Raw genomic sequence first — 16033 nt, forward strand, 5'->3', positions numbered from 1 at the left:
AAATATTAAATTATTATATATAATTGATTATATTATTAATATTAATTATTGCAATATTAACACTTGCTGTATCTTGTTTACTGGCCAATGACTACTTTTTTGTCAGCTGATAGAATGGAGAAAAATTCTTGACAAACGCTCCTGAAGATCTCTCTGTCTTCCGATGAGAAGTGCGTTGTGTGGGGTGGTTGTAGATGTCAGAGATGCCGACTGCCAAACGACTCTTGCGATAACGACTCCACGTTTCATATGGGAAGGCTATTTTTAAAATCGTTATTCTTCTCCCAATTAACTCTGCATGCCTAAAACGGTTAATGCCAGCACTGGGGCCGTGGCTGGGTTTACGCCGTGCTCCCGGTGTGATGGGCTTCACGGCAGCCGTGGCGCGGTTGGTTTGCGAAACCTTCCACTGTGCTTTTTTTGACTTTCTGTCTCTCAGCGTGGCCGGAGGTGTTTCAGAGGAGCGGTGCTCAATCGCTCGGGGGCTGATGAAGCACGAGCGATACAGCGGCAGACACATCCAAGGCGAGACAGAGAGTGAGAGGAGCTAAGCGCTGGCGATATGGAGACACTGTGTGCTGTACACCTCTCCCGCCAGACTTGTCTTGCTCATTCCCTCTTTTTTCCCTAGTCTGTTCCTTTCGGCTGTTTAATCTTTATCCCCTCTTCTCTTCCTATGTTAAATCAAGGAAGTCCACTTCCTGGGGGGAGCGGAAACATCAAGTGTTAATGTTCGTATTGCAAAGCTACGTACAATGACATTGCTTTATTTGTTACTTGTTATTGTAACAGAAGGAAAACCACTATATTTCACCTGTCTTAGAGGAAGGCAATTTATCCTTCTTTCGTGATTTTTCATTAAGACAGTGCTGTGTGTGCAGAGTTATAAACTGATTAAAACTGTTCTCATTAGTCAGTCAATTAGGTAAATGATAATGTTAGTTATCTATTGGGTATCTAAAGGTAACTTCTTTATTAAATTTGATCCCATTGATTCTTCTCATTAAAAACAAAACCACGAAATGGAAACAGCAGCTTTCAGCAGGGTCAAAGGACTGTTAAGGCGGTTTGAGCTCTATGATATTGGCTGTTGAAAAAAATGAAAAAAATGTGGTGGGCAGGTGGTTGTAGCACATACTTCGAGCCTTTATGCAATGCTTCTTCCCTCCGATACCTATGTTTTATTTCTTAATGGTAACTTTATAATCCAGATACTTGTTATCCAGCTGAATTCTGCCCAGTGTTGCTCACTCTCCCCTTTGCTTTTCCCACCCTTTCCTCCCCAACTCTTCTTTCTGTCCATCTCCACGTTAGATTTTGATGGCACAGATTTGCTTTTCCCACCCTTTCCTCCCCAACTCTTCTTTCTGTCCATCTCCACGTTAGATTTTGATGGCACAGATTTGCTTTTCCCACCCTTTCCTCCCCAACTCTTCTTTCTGTCCATCTCCACGTTAGATTTTGATGGCACAGAGCCCTGTGCTCTCCAGGCTGCTCACTTTGCAGCCCCTGCCTGCAGTTCTGAGCTGGTGATCCTACCTCCAGTATAAAGGGAGACGGACGAGCTGATACGCAGCTCGTGGCCTCCCTCGGTCCCTGTGGTGATAAGGGATGGGGTGAAATGAGCAGCCTGAGACGCCAAGTGCTCTGCTCACCCCTCTGCCTCTGGAGGGTTGCTTTGCTCCTCTTCTGCTATGTGTGATAGCCTTTCTCCGTTTCCTAAATATTATTATTTTATCTTCCCTTGGCTTCTCTGTTGCACGCGCAGCTCATAATACCACCCTGTAATTAGTAGCTATTCACCTAATCAATTAGGCATTTGCTTTAATGCCTAAACTGGTGTGAAAGTTTATAAACAGTGACATTATCATCAATACAACTCTTTTGAAAATGAATGCTCCCGTATCTCACTCCCGTAACCGCACCGTAGAGGAGGAAAACGAGCATTTAAACGCTGACGTATTCAAAGCCTTTAGGACCTTTGGCACTCCCAGCTTGCTTTTTTTCAGTAAGCTTCCAAACATGATTTCTCTTCTAGCCAGGAGGTCTAACACAAGTCTTGTTAGGGTCCAGTGGGGTAACTCCTCAGCATTTTTAAAGCTGCCTGAAGCTGTTTGTAAGGGAGAAGGTCACAATTTTGTTTTTAAGGGCAATGTGTAATAACACTGTATATATGCAGCAGTGAGTCCAGGCAGATATTGCAGATCAATTGCTTCCCAAAGGTATTTAAAATTTAACAGGTGTTCAGAAGTAGTCTGGTATTTCCTTTTTTTACCCTGTGGATGCTTATCTTCAGTCCAGTCCTTCCCCTGACAGCTTCTGGGACTTTGGTTGAGCTGAGACGTGATGCACCTGGAGGCATCAATAATGGCAGGGGTTGGAAGGGACCTTCAGAGATCATCTAGTCCAACCTCCTGCCAAAGCAGGGTCACCTACAGCAGGTTGGACAGGAACACATCCCAGCGGGTTTTGAATATCTCCCGAGAAGGAGACTCCGCAGCCTCTCTGGGCAGCCTGTGCCAGTGCTCTGCCGCCCTCACAGGAAAGAAGTTTTCCCTCATGTTGAGAAGGAATTTCCTGTGTTCCAGTTTGTGCCTGTTGCCCCTTGTCCTGGGGTCCTCTGATGGCATGCTGGTCCTCTGATAGGTCTTCCAAAATGGTTATTTGCATTGAAATGGAAAATGGTTCCTGGTCATTACCTGGTTGAGATGTGCCACCAGCTAATAATGCACACTCCCTTGGGAGTAGGATCCATGAGCGGCTCAATTAGTTGTGTGTACTCTCTGGTCCTGTTTGGTAAATCCTGGTCTGCTGTTTCTGTAAGAAATATAAATGTTACGGTTTCATCCTTTTGTGTCTCGATGCAACAGAGGTGCCCATGAGCTTGAAAAAAAAACACCACCTTAAACATTTGGTTGGATTCTAATTTACTTACATTAAAGGCACATTTATGCTCTAGGAGTTGAACACTTAAAATGAAGTTTGAATATTTTATATTTCTCAGCACCTTTAGCTTTTGTTGTGTTCGGCGATACGGTAATTTCGGCCAAGATGTAATACCGGTATTAGTCATGGTAAACTGATCTCACTTTGTCCAGCAAGTTCAAATGACTTAACATCAAATTTCCAATTTAGGATCAACATCCACAAAGCAGCTGATGCTTTTCCAGATCTCTAGGTTTTTGCACGAGCTTGCTTTCTACAGCTTCCTTGAAACTTCCCTCCCACGTACACACGGGCGCAAACACTTCTCATGTGAGTGACCGATAGGAAATGGTGACAGATAAATACATTTGTTCAGAACAAGAAAAGCCTAACTTGGTATCTTGAACCTGTTCTCCAGTGCTGCTGTTCATTTACTGCCATCCTCTGGTGGGATACATATGCTTATTACTGAGGTAAAACTGTCACCTGTCATTAGGTTGTTCCTATTTGTGCTCATGTAATAAATTGGTTGATGTTATAGGTGAGTTGTCTCTCTTTTTCCCTGGCTTCTCTCTTCTTACTCATCAGGATTTTGTTGAAGTCTTCGAAGCTGGGAAAGTTTTAGCAAAACGAACCTACTAATCACGCCTGTTTTAAGACGTGTTTGCCAGAGTCGCAGGCTGAGAGCCAAGGATGTAGCTATGCCGCTCCCAAAGCAGAGGGGACTTGGGGGACTTGGTGTTTAGGGCAGTATGAAGGATCACCTCTCAGCATCCCTAAAGGGCTGTGCTCAAAGCGGGACCTGGCTCTGTGCACAGAGCATAAAGTTCTATGCTCATAGCATCCTCGAGTATTCATTTGTGATCCCTGTATTTTATAGAAGAGATTTTTTTGTTTGTTTGTTTGTTCTGTCCAAGCCCTTGGCAAGTTTAGGCTCTGAAACTTTCATTTGAGACGTAAGGGCTGTGTAAATATTTAACTTCAATTAGAAAAACAATATGTCTTTATTCCTTATTTTACTTTTGAAGTTGTTCTATTAGAGATTTGAATGTTCTTCCTTAATAAACCTGTTTTTAATGTACCGAAGGAACACGTGAAAGGACTTACCCTTTTCTGTATGCCTCAAAACAGTCTTATTTCAGAATACCCCACCGTTTACTGGGGTTTGATCTTATGTGTTCAGATGCTCAGGAAGTTCCTAGGCAGAACCCAATTTATTCAGACGCGTGGCTGAGATGCGAGATGTGTCTCCATTCTGCCTTCAAGCCAGAAAGTCACAATGGCTGTTAAGGTGCTTTTATCTAACTCAAAACAAACTAAATCGCATTGCGTCCAGGAGTTAGTGGCCTTCTTAAATACGGGGATCCGGGAATGGGGCTTTATTGGTCCCTTTGTTGGTCTGAGGCTCCAGAACTTCCTCCCTGCGATAACAGGAGAGATTGGATTCTGCCTCTCTGGGCAAACCAGCAGCGTGCTCCGACTCTCTTGGCTTTTTTTCCTCTGGCTATGGATGCTGGGGGTTTATAGGTATCTTTTTAAAATGTCTGGGCAAGATGATTTCCTATCATCGTACTGGAATCGCATTTGCTCCCTTAACTATACATGCAAATTTGGATTCTGAGGGAAACAGATCACTGTCACAGATGTACTTTTTTTTTTTTTTTTTTAAACAGTTTTACCCCTGGGGAAAAAAGGCAACAACATTTTAAAGTTGTATTTGCTATTTGGCAAACGCAACACAAATCCACTAATAGTTTTGGCTGCTTTCGAAATGTCTTTTTACCTCCAATGAATAAATAGTTTGCCAAATGCTTATCCCTGGTGTACTTCTGATATTTTATTAATTTTAAGAATATTCATAGAGTATTGCAGCAAAAATAAAGTAGGCACAATCTGATTTTTTTTTTTTTTTTGGTACAAGCAATAAAAGAAACAAGGGGATGGAGGGAGGTGACATAGCTTATAGGAAATTCTTTAGGGTAAGTGGAGATGACCTGACACATGGTTCTCGATGTCAACTGATGTTACAGATGCATGTTTTTTCCTCAATATATACTAAAAGAAGCCTGCCTGAAATTACTTCTGGTTTACTTTTGGCCCAAACACCTACAGGTCAGACATGGCAAGGATCATTGTTGATTCTTTATAAGGCTTCAGACCAAATTATAAGTGAGTGCTGATCAGGAACTTGGTGCTGCTCAGGTGCTGAGAAAGAGTCGGACAATGAATATTTTGTGTCAAAAAAGCTCGTAGGAAAATGGTGAAACGAGCAAGAGGAGTAGAGCCTCTGTAAGATCAGGTCTACGGGAGTTTGAAAACATAGTAATCGGGCCATGCAACTTTTCTCCATGATTTTATTTCTTCTTGCATAATAATACAGATGGAGTGGAGTGAATAATGGAAGTGCTGAAGATTTAGTGAAAGAATAGCTCCCCATCTTCACTCTTATAATTTATTGCAGGATGTTGTGTGCCACTCTATTTTTTTTTATTATTTTTTTTTTAAATGTTTGTCACGAGATTATCTTTTCTGGATGCTTGCGCTGCTACTGAGGGAGGCCGCAGAAAGCCGACTGCAGTCCCAGTGTCTCACTGGAACCCATACCTTAAACTTCTTGACTCAAAATAACATTTCATTCCTCTGAGCAGAACGGGTGTAAAGAGCCATCGGTAACGCTTCAGGAAAGAGTTGCAGGTCGAGGAATGCTCTGAAATAAAGTACCAATGTTGTTTTCGTTAAACAACTGGCGTGGTAACATCCATCCACTGAGCGGACGGTGGGAGCCGCAGCGCAGAAAGCGCGGTCGGACCCTGAGGTCCGCCCAGATGCTGTCTGTCGGTGCCAGGCGCAGCTGGCTGACCTGCCAAACCCTCTCAAGGGACATACTTTCCAAGGAACTTTAAAAAAAAAAAACAAACAAACAAACAAAAAAAAACACAAAAAAAACTCAAACAACAACAAAAACCTCACAAACCTCTCATCAACACTGTAAGAAAGCTATTAAGAAACTCCAAGTGTCTATTAGCTACGGATCAGTGGGATGGCAGCGTGCTCGGAAAGAAAATCAAACACTCATTCGGAAAAATGCTGGTGGAAGTGTGAAATCACTGTAATACTAATTCTGAAATCACTTGAGTCAGCGGAAGCTACATTTTTGTACTAGAAACAAGATTGATTCTTAAGCAATTTTCCTGGGGGGAAAAAAAAGTTTAAGCCTATGTTACATAATACTATTGGGAAATTCATGTTTTGTTCTCTAAGAAAAGAGATGTAATAGTTTGCGTGTGGGCCTTTGGCTGTTACTCCCAATTACACGCCCGGTCCTTACTCAAGCGAATTTGTTATTCTGAGTTTGCTACAGTAATTGAAGTTTCAGAGGGAAGATTTTTCGACAGGCTTCCGAGAATATTGGATAGGTGTTTAAACAGCAGAAGTGATTTAAGATTTGGATTGTAATAGCGTGTCCTAGTTTCTTCAGTGCATGAAAGAGTCACGGCACAAAGGAATTGTTGATTGCGTGTTGACTCTTGCACTAAGTATAGAAATTGAGTCATGGCAAAATGAATGCTTGCCTGAAGAGGTAACAGTAAAACTAACTATAAAATCAGTTTCAATATTGGTTTTATGTAATGGAAGTTTTAAGTTGTTGGTGGGTTATAATATAAAAATCTTAAGTGTTTTGGAGAGAAACAGTTCAACAAACTCTATTGAAGAGCAGTAGATAATGTTGTGGGTTTTTTTCTGTTTTTTTGTTGATAGTGGAGAAGAAAAAAAGGAAAGCTGCTTTTTTTTATGTTGGTGTAGTGAAGTACTGTAGCTCAGAGGAGACAGGTATGAGCCAGGATGCTGAAGCTGATGGCTGCAATGCTAACCAAACGTGTGAAAACTGAGAGCGTTGTTCTCGGCATCTGTGCAACAGGCAAAATCCAGAGAATCCTTATTTTGAGCAAGCTTCTGAAAAATGAAACTGCTGCATTCGTATCTGGCTTTTATTATTATTGTTAATACCTGGCTTTTTCATTTTTTAAATAAGTTCGAGGAGGCTTAATCTGACAGAAAGATACAAAGATATCCTAAATAATGAGATAATATCTTAAACTGGTTGTAAACGAGTGCCTACGCTGAAAGTACATGATGGGACAAGCTATTATAACTGCTGTCAGCACTGATTTTACCCCAATGCTTTCATTCAAATGAAGACTGATATTGCCTGCTGCAGTATTCTCCCTCCTTTCCCTTCAAGTCCTAAACGCTTTCTTTTTTTCCACTCTTTTCCTTACCCCTTTGAACATTTTTCATCTTGATCTTGTTAACTGTTACTTTCAAGACTCGCACTTCTCCCACTGGTACCTGCAAATAATTGCACTCAATTAAAATCTGTATACTGTATATAGCTTCATTTGTTGCACAAATATTCTATAGAACTCGGTATCCGTTGTTTGAACCAGATTTTCAAAACTGCTCCTGCTCCCATCTGGGCACCTGACATCTTCGCTTAGACTTTTATCTGGCAATCACGGTCTAGTGACAGCTGCTGCACATCTTGCGTTTGTGAAAATTTGTTCCTTCCTTTATTTTAAGATGGAGCAAAATGAGAGAAATGCTCGTAATTCACGTCTTACTTTTGCGTGGTTTGAGGGATTTTAAATCTTGGAAAAATCAAAAGCCGAGCAGTAATTCAGTTGCTGCAGTTCTGTCTTGACAGTTTTTCTGCTCGCCTGTTACATGCCATACCTGGAAAAGCAGTCAAACATTGTTGTGATGGAACAAATATCATCTGTCCTTGTGAATTCATTTTAATTTCCTTTTTTTGTGTTTTTTTTTTTTTTTTGGTCTAAATAAATTCGCAATGTTAATATCTGGCTTAGCTTTATGGAAACACTGTAAGAACCTTGCACCTGAACCTTGCATCTGAATTCCATACTAGTTAGGAACAGAGCAGCAAGATAAATTTGCGATATAACTATTTGTACATTTACTTGCATGTTTTCCTCCAGAGATACCTGGTTTAGGGCAGATTAAAAACAATTTACTGCAAAAACAAAACCACGGGTTTGCATAGCTCTTAGTTCACTACTTTTTTTTTTTTTTTTTTACTATTGTGAGGAAGAAATTATTTCCGCAAGTGTTCCTTTTCTAAAGAAATTAAACTGTGGAGTCTCTGTCTTATGAAGAATTATAAGTACTGTAGCAAATATAGGCACTCACGAACATTATGAACTCTATCCCATGCGAAACACATTAGAGCTAATAAAGCATACATGAGTACTTCTAAAGCAAACCAGAAAGAACCCGTCATTTCCATAACCCAGAAATCTTCCCTGATTACAACACACAATTCCTTTTTAAAAGAAGAATGCTCCTGGGCAGGGTGTTTATGGTGAAGTGTGTGAAAAGCCACCAGGATGAACTAACGTGCCAAAAGAAAGCAAATTTCATTAAGTTCTGCATTCAATGCCAACATTTCGAACAACACAAATCTCGCTGTCGGGCCCGTCACCGCTTCTTGGTTCATTTTAGTTATTTATGAGATAATTAGATTCAGCTTTGAGTGTATAAAGAAACAAATTGCTCCCACGGCTCAAATAACTTTGGTTTGTTGCAGTTTAGCAGTCCCGTACATAGACTACTTATTATCTAAGGTAGTATGTGGTTTTTGTAGCACATATTTTTGACCAGACCACGAAAGCTTGAGCAGTTATTCACAAACCCTTAGCTTGTTTACTCAATTCGTGAATAGTTGATATTGTTTTGTGTACAGCTGGATCATAGAGTCACAGAATGGTTTAGGTTGGAAGGGACCTTCAGGATCATCTAGTCCCAACCCCCCTGCCATGGGCAGGGACACCTCCCTCTAGATCAGGTTGCTCAAAGCCCCGTGGATCACCATGGCATGGCTGAAATGAGGGCACAAAGGGGGTTAAATAGATTTATGCAGAGAGGTTGTGCTGGGAGGAGGGCACAGGACTCTGTTGCAGACCCTCTCCCAGCTAATTGATGGGAATAGGGAGAATAAGTGGGATGTGGGGCTTGGCCATTCAGTGCGTCATCAGCATCCTACAGCCTATCCCAAGACTAAGCCCGATCCTATGCACCACCATAAACCGGTATGACAGAAAAGGCATAGCTGCCTGGTTATGGCAAACTACTTGGTGACATTTGTCCTCCTTCTATGCCAGAAGGTAAAAAGATGAAAAATGGCGCAAACTTTATCCAATTTTCTCTTAGTTTGACACCCACCCAGCCCACTCCCCCCAGAAAAAGTTATTGAAAGGAGACATAGGTATGTAACTTCATGAGGAATATTCAACACTAGACCATTGAATTGGGTCAAGTATTGAATCTGAGATGCTTAATTGCTTTCATTTATTGAATCTAGAGTAAGAAGTCTAAACCAGGGTACTTGGGATTTTTTTTGATTGTCTGTTATTTTTGTTATTTTCTAAAATAATTAAGACAAATAGGATATATACTACAAGCTTTGAAGCAGCAGAGAGGGTTAAAGGCACCTGAAAGATAGGTACGTCTATTCTTACATATGTATATCTTCCAAGAGATTTCCCTGTGACATGGGACTGCTCTTCTAAGGATTTAGGTGCCCCCAAGACACAGTTGTGTTACCATCTTGGGAGAGAAAAGCCTGTCATCAAATGATGACTATTGTAATGAAAGTCATGGTGATTTCTTGACGAATCAATCATTTTCATAATTTGAAAAATGTGATACAGGCTAATTAACAGTTTACAAGACAATGTGTCTACCAGAACTATGAAATAGCATTTTCTTATCTTAGTGAGTTTACCGACAGTTGTACTCTGGATTCTCCCAGTGGAATCTATTGTCAAATCTCGTGAGAGTTCTATTAGGATTTGGAGTATTAACTCTAAGTATAATTAAGACCTATCACTTTACTAAGTACTCTAAAAGTAGGTATCTATGTTGTTGCTGAAACTACTATTTTTTTTCTAGTAAGAATCAAGTGTTTAGTTTGTCTTGAAGTGCACTAATATTCTCTTCGCATGGGCGTCTCAAGCCCTACTCCACAAAAAAGTAAATATTTTGCGTGGCGACTCTGTCCCTAAGAGGATGATAGGAACTTTAATACATTGAATTAAGGCTGATAAATAGCACTTGCAAAAAAAAATTCCGTTTTCAGAAAATATTGATGGAGTGTTTTCACAAAATAAGGTCTTTGCGGTGAAAAAATTTTGAGCTTCAGTATTCATTTGTCTGTCAAAACAGTTTCAGTGATACCTCTTTGTCTCTTGGTACATCCATAATGTCTACAGTTGGTGTGTAAAAGGAAGCCTTTAGATACCATGGTGATGAGTATAATACAAAGTGATTGACAGGCTCTCCAAAGCAAAGGTTGTCTCATGCATTGTTCTGAGCTAACAGAACCTCCAGAAATACTTGTAAATGTATCGGATTTATTCTCATTGAAAGTCTAATGAAGAAAAAAAAAAAAATTACATTTCAAAGTAAAATTGCTTCCTAATAGAAGAACCGTGAATAAGACTTTATGACAAGGGCATGATGATAATAATAATGACAAAGGGATTTGAAGAGGGAGGTTATGAAAAAACGAAGCCAGGGTGAGTAAGAGAGGCGGGGGCGAAAACCTTGTTAAAAGTCTTTGCTGCATACTTGTGACAGCAGGTAAGATGAGAGAGACCTGAGGTATGTCAGAGTGGAGACCAAAGTAGCAGCGAACCTGTTCAAATGAAGATGTTATCACGCTGGGTTGTTTCATGTTATTTTAAGAGCTGGTGTGAAGGAGAATATTCCTTGAATATTACTAAAGATGGATGTCAAACTCTCTTAATGGAGTGATTGAGTTGTGTAAGAAAGATCTATGGTCTGAGGTAATTACGCTGAGATGAATACTACCGAGAAAACCAGAATATGCTAAATTTTGTAAACTGGTGTGTGGAATGAGTGAGGCATGAAATCTATGCATAGCAGTACACTAAGTGTACTCTCTCGGTAAACCTCAAACAAGTACAAATTAAAGAAAGTGTAATGTAAATTAGAAGACACATTCTGCAATTTTCTGTGCTTATATTGTTCTGGGAAACGATGCAGGCAAAATGAAATTGTTCAGATGGAAAAATTGTCCCATCTGTAGAGAAATGGAAACTGGTGGAAACTAGTTTCAGTTTTCTTTCCAAGAAATATCTTCACCTGAGTAGACTTTGAGTATAGATTTCAAAGTGAACTGAAACAAATTGAGACATTCACTTATCACTTTTACTTAACTTTCTAAAATTCTAACCAAGAGCGTCTTCAATCCCCTCCGGTATAATTGCCCGTCAAACTATGGCCGTTTGTTTCAATGATCATGGGGAGCCAGAAATGAGGCGTTCCTCAGGATTTGATTCATTTTTTTTTTTTTTTTTTTTTAGGTTTCTAATTTGGCGTTGTATGACCAAGTGCCTTTAATTAAATCACTCTTCAGGAAAGATAAGCTTTTAATGAAATGCCAATTAACACCATGACAATTAACTGCAGAGGAAGGTTGCAGCATCTACTCATCCTTAGTACGTAGCACATACTGGTAACAATGGATTGACTCTGTCAAGCCGTGAAGGAAACAAGAGATTTAGTAGGAAGGGGAACAGAATGCAATCGTATACTTACACTTTACTAAAACTGGTGTTGCTCACAAAATAAGCGGGGAAAAAAAAAAAGTGAAATGGATTTCCTACCTTTTCTTATTATCTTGCCCAATGTACAAATAATTGTGTTCATTAAAAAAACCCCACGCCTCGGTCCTCAATGTTTCTTACTCTTGAATTTTAAGAGTCAGAATAATTGATATATTCAGCTATGACCGGAATTCAGAGCGAGTTAAGCTACTAAAGCAACATAAGGGTTTCGAAAAACCTAATATTTGTATTTACGTTTTTTTTTTTTTCTACTGCCCTTGTAGAAAGAGCATAGTATGTGCGTGTATGCATTCATTCTGTCTCTTTTAGTATATACCTTTCTGCAGTGTAAAAATTTAACTCTATGGCTTAAAAAAAAAAAGTAATTTAATTGTTAATAAGGAAATAATAATAAGGTTTTTCTAAGTAACCTAAGGATGAGTTTTAGAAAAAACGTACCCGCCAAATACTAGAGGCAAACTTCTGGGCCTATAATCAGTGTGTTAAGAGTGATGAGTAGTAGTAAATGTTAATGGCTGCATAGCCAATAACTCCTACTATTTTTGATACAAGTAGTCGTTGGCCACTAGGATGAGTCAAGACCATTTGGATGAATCAGGATGGTTGGGTTTTTTTCTGCACTGCTATTGGAAATGCCACACTAAGGATTTTAATGTGAAATCTTGGCTGTTTTATAGGTTCAGATGAGTCACAAGTGGCAAGCTATTAAAAATGTTTTTGAGGTATTCGCTATTCTCAAGTTCAAATTTAGACAATTTGTTATGGCCTCTGTTTTTTATGTGAAACATCTCACGCGTACTGAAAATGGCAAATAAGGGCGACAGATAGCAAAAGATATTTGTAAAATATATCATTAAAGATGAACAATTTAACCTTTAAAAGAGGGGACAAAACAAAGATGATTTAAACCAAAAAATATCTAAATGCAGTTTTGCAATTCAGGAAAATTTGATGCCATTCCCTATAGGGATTTATTGCTCAAAGTAGAGATAAAGGGGATACAAAGAGAATAAAGATTTGGCTAGACGGGAAGCTACAACAGGTTACACTAAAACCTCAAGAGAAATAATCAGTGATATTCTTCACAACTTAATGTTGGGAATTGGAATGTTCGTTAGTGACCTGTGAGTAGGAAGTGGGTATGTGCACATGAAATCTGTGGACAAAATACATGTTGGGAATATTTATAGTGCTCAGGAGGAACTAATCATATCACATTGTGTGACTTTGTTACCAGACTAATAGGAATTGGAGTGAAGCTAACCAAAGGATAGCTTTCCACTGCTCGTATGATGGAGCTGTGAAAAACACTAATGAGATTTTAGAGGACATCAAGCAAGGCATTTCTGTTAGAGAGGGAAGTGTTAGTACTGCTGGTTGAGGACATGCAGGATCCGATTTAAAATACTGTGTACAGTCTGGTTAAAATTTTTCAAGATAATTGTGTGCAAACTGAAACTACTGATGTAAGCGAATGGAACAAGTATAAAATCAAAATAGTTGACTATTTATCTTGGGTTAATAAAATGAAGATTTGTTTTGCAAGCTAATTAAAAATATGTATACTAAGTAATTCTCTCTCCTTATGCTACAAAAGACTATTGTCATAAGGGTAAATACTCTGAAGTTGTTCCACATACCATTAAGAAGTCTTACTTCTAAATTTTCTAGTAGCTTAATAATTCATGAGGGACTGGAGGCAGAGTACAAGCTATGGAGAGAAGGAGCAAGGTAAGTTGGTTTTTTTGGGGGGGTTGGGGTGGTGGGGCATGGAGCAGAACAGGTGAACTTCTGCAGAAAATTAAATTAGAATATGATTCCCTGATATCGCCAAAAGGTTGTGAAAGGATCAGGTGGTGCTTGCTTGCACCACATGATTCTATGATTGTTTTTTGCCCTATAGGAGTCAAGAAAGGCTTATCCTTTGACATGTGATCTAATATATGGTTCCTCAATTATTATTTCACCCTGCCTTTCTCTGAAAACTGGGAATTGAATGTCTGCCTGTGGTCACAGGGGACTAGACTTGATGACTTGGGTGGTTCGTAACATCCCTGTTTGCTGACCCTCATCTGTCAAACTCCACTTCCCTTTCCCTTGGCTGCGGAGATAAAGATGTAGCTCTGAAACAGAGTTTTCAACAGCAGCGAAGATCCTCTTGGGAGGCAACTTAGGTCTCCTAAATTTCAAAACCCGAAACTCAAGTTCCTTAGGCATTGGCTAGGTTTTTGAAGTCTTTCTGTTTCGAGTCTGTGATTGCCTTGGAGGCTGTTATCACTGAATGGGGTTAGCCAGGTTAGCTAAGCATATACGAAATGCCTTGGGCGGTTTTCAATAAACATGACACAATTCGTAGCAGTTGGGTTTGTTTTGATTCTTTCCCTCCCAAGCTATTCAGTCTTGTGTTCCTGAAAGCTTTTTCCTTTCTCATGCAAATGAATAACCCTAACTTCAGCACATAATACCTGTTTTGCTTCATAACTTTCTCTTCCTCTATAGCTCTTTGTCTCTGTCATGAAAAAGGGTTTTTTTTCCCTTCACTAACACTGACAATGAGGGTTGACACTATTTGTCGGTGTCTCTCTGCTTCCTGAAATGCTTACCTCTCTCTATTTTTTGAAAACTTGTATATCATTAAAATTTATCTTGTATCTCCTTTGCTTGATAAAGATCCTGGGTACGCTGAGCTTCAAAATCTGTGTGTCTTATTGTTTGATTATTTTTTTTTGCTTGTACCCAAGGCATAACTTTTCTTCTAAGATTAGGTAATTTATCTCCCTTACGAGAGCAAAAAGCATTGCATGATAGGGAGCAATCAAGATGGTGATTTCTTGATAAGAGCACACCCTCAATTGTTGGCTCAATTTTCTTCTGTAATTAATTTTTAATATCCCCTAATACTCTGTTGAATGAGTGAGAATGGAGGTGTGTTGTGTTTGGTTTGGTGTTTTTTTTTTTTTTTTTTTTTTTCAGCGTGGGGTCTGTGCCTGTGGTCAAAGGGATGCTCATCAAAACTGTAGGGACCATAATATAATGGCAAAGTAAGGTTCTTTTGACCAGACTTCAGAATATCAGCACACGGTACTAGGGTGGTGTTGACAATGTGTTACTCTAATCACTTTTTAACTTCAAAAGAATCTTACTCTTGTAATTCTTCAGGTTAGTGTTTAAAAAGAGGCATGTGTGGGGATGAGGAAAAAAGATGATTAGAACTGGCAGTTGTTCTGAGGCTTTTGGTCTTTCCCTCACACCTTCACATGAAACTATGGAGCTCTAGCCACGTGTCCAAAGTGGCTGCTACAGCATCCTTTCATGCTGAGAGAAAGGGAAAGCAGCACCAGGCCTAGGGAAACCCTGGGGCACACCGGTCCTGCCATCTCTTTTCAAGGTGGAACCTGGTTCTGCAGTTGGAGCTCTGCTGTGGGCTCTGGAGGTGCTGCCCAGACCCATCTCCTGTGTCCACACGTGCTCCGGTGGTGTTCCCCGGCCTCTGCCTGTGCCCACTTTGCAGAGGGAAGAACCAGTGCTCACCGGAGGGGGCTGCAGGAAGGCAACACGTGTGGAACCAGACATCTGTGAGGGTTACAAACGAACCAATTCTGAAAATAAATTTGCTACAAAACCGTTTACTGTAACTTATCGCTTCAGCACTTCTGAAAAGCATATCTTGACTTCAGAGTTTATTTTCTCAGCACATGTTTAATTCAGAAAAAACTTCTGTCCTGCAATGGCTTTTGAAAGCAGAAAGCTACAGAATATTAGAAAACACCGAAATTCTTGAGATACTATCTCAACCGTCCTATTTCAAAATTAGTTCAATCATATCTAAACTTGACCATTATACCAAACCAAATGCACAAATTATCTTATTGGAAGTCTTTTCTTTAAGAGAATTTCAGCAAGACTTAAATCTCATAAATGTAAACTCTGAAGATTTAACATCTTCAAACAATTAAAAAAGCTGACCTTAAACTGTGTTCACCTGTGCTAGAACTGCCTAGGCTTTAACAGACACCTCCAAAAGAAAAATCACACTGGCCATGTACACCACAGAGGTGGTTTTTTGGTCACACAAGGGGGAAAAAATATGAATGTTTGTACTTACAGTAATATCTGTCAGAGCTAAACTTATGACTTAATCACCTATTGTGATTAATTTTGACATTATATAACTCTGGCCAGAAAAAATGTTGGAATCATCATTTTCTCTTGATATCAACTAGTTAGTTTTGTGGAGATGTGAAGTAGATGTTTGCCCTTTTCTTTTGACATGGCATGGTACGTTTTAGTGGAATTATTGAATAACACCACATTCTGGTAAATAACCAGCCATTAGGTCCTTTCTCTGAAGAACCTGCTGTTGGGGGAACCGTCTCGTGCGACCCCACCTGGAGTACTGCATCCAGCTCTGGAGTCCCCAACATAAGAAGGACATGGAC

Source organism: Vanellus vanellus (assembly GCF_965231255.1).
Source record: "Vanellus vanellus genome assembly, chromosome: 6".
Classification (NCBI taxonomy): domain Eukaryota; kingdom Metazoa; phylum Chordata; class Aves; order Charadriiformes; family Charadriidae; genus Vanellus; species Vanellus vanellus.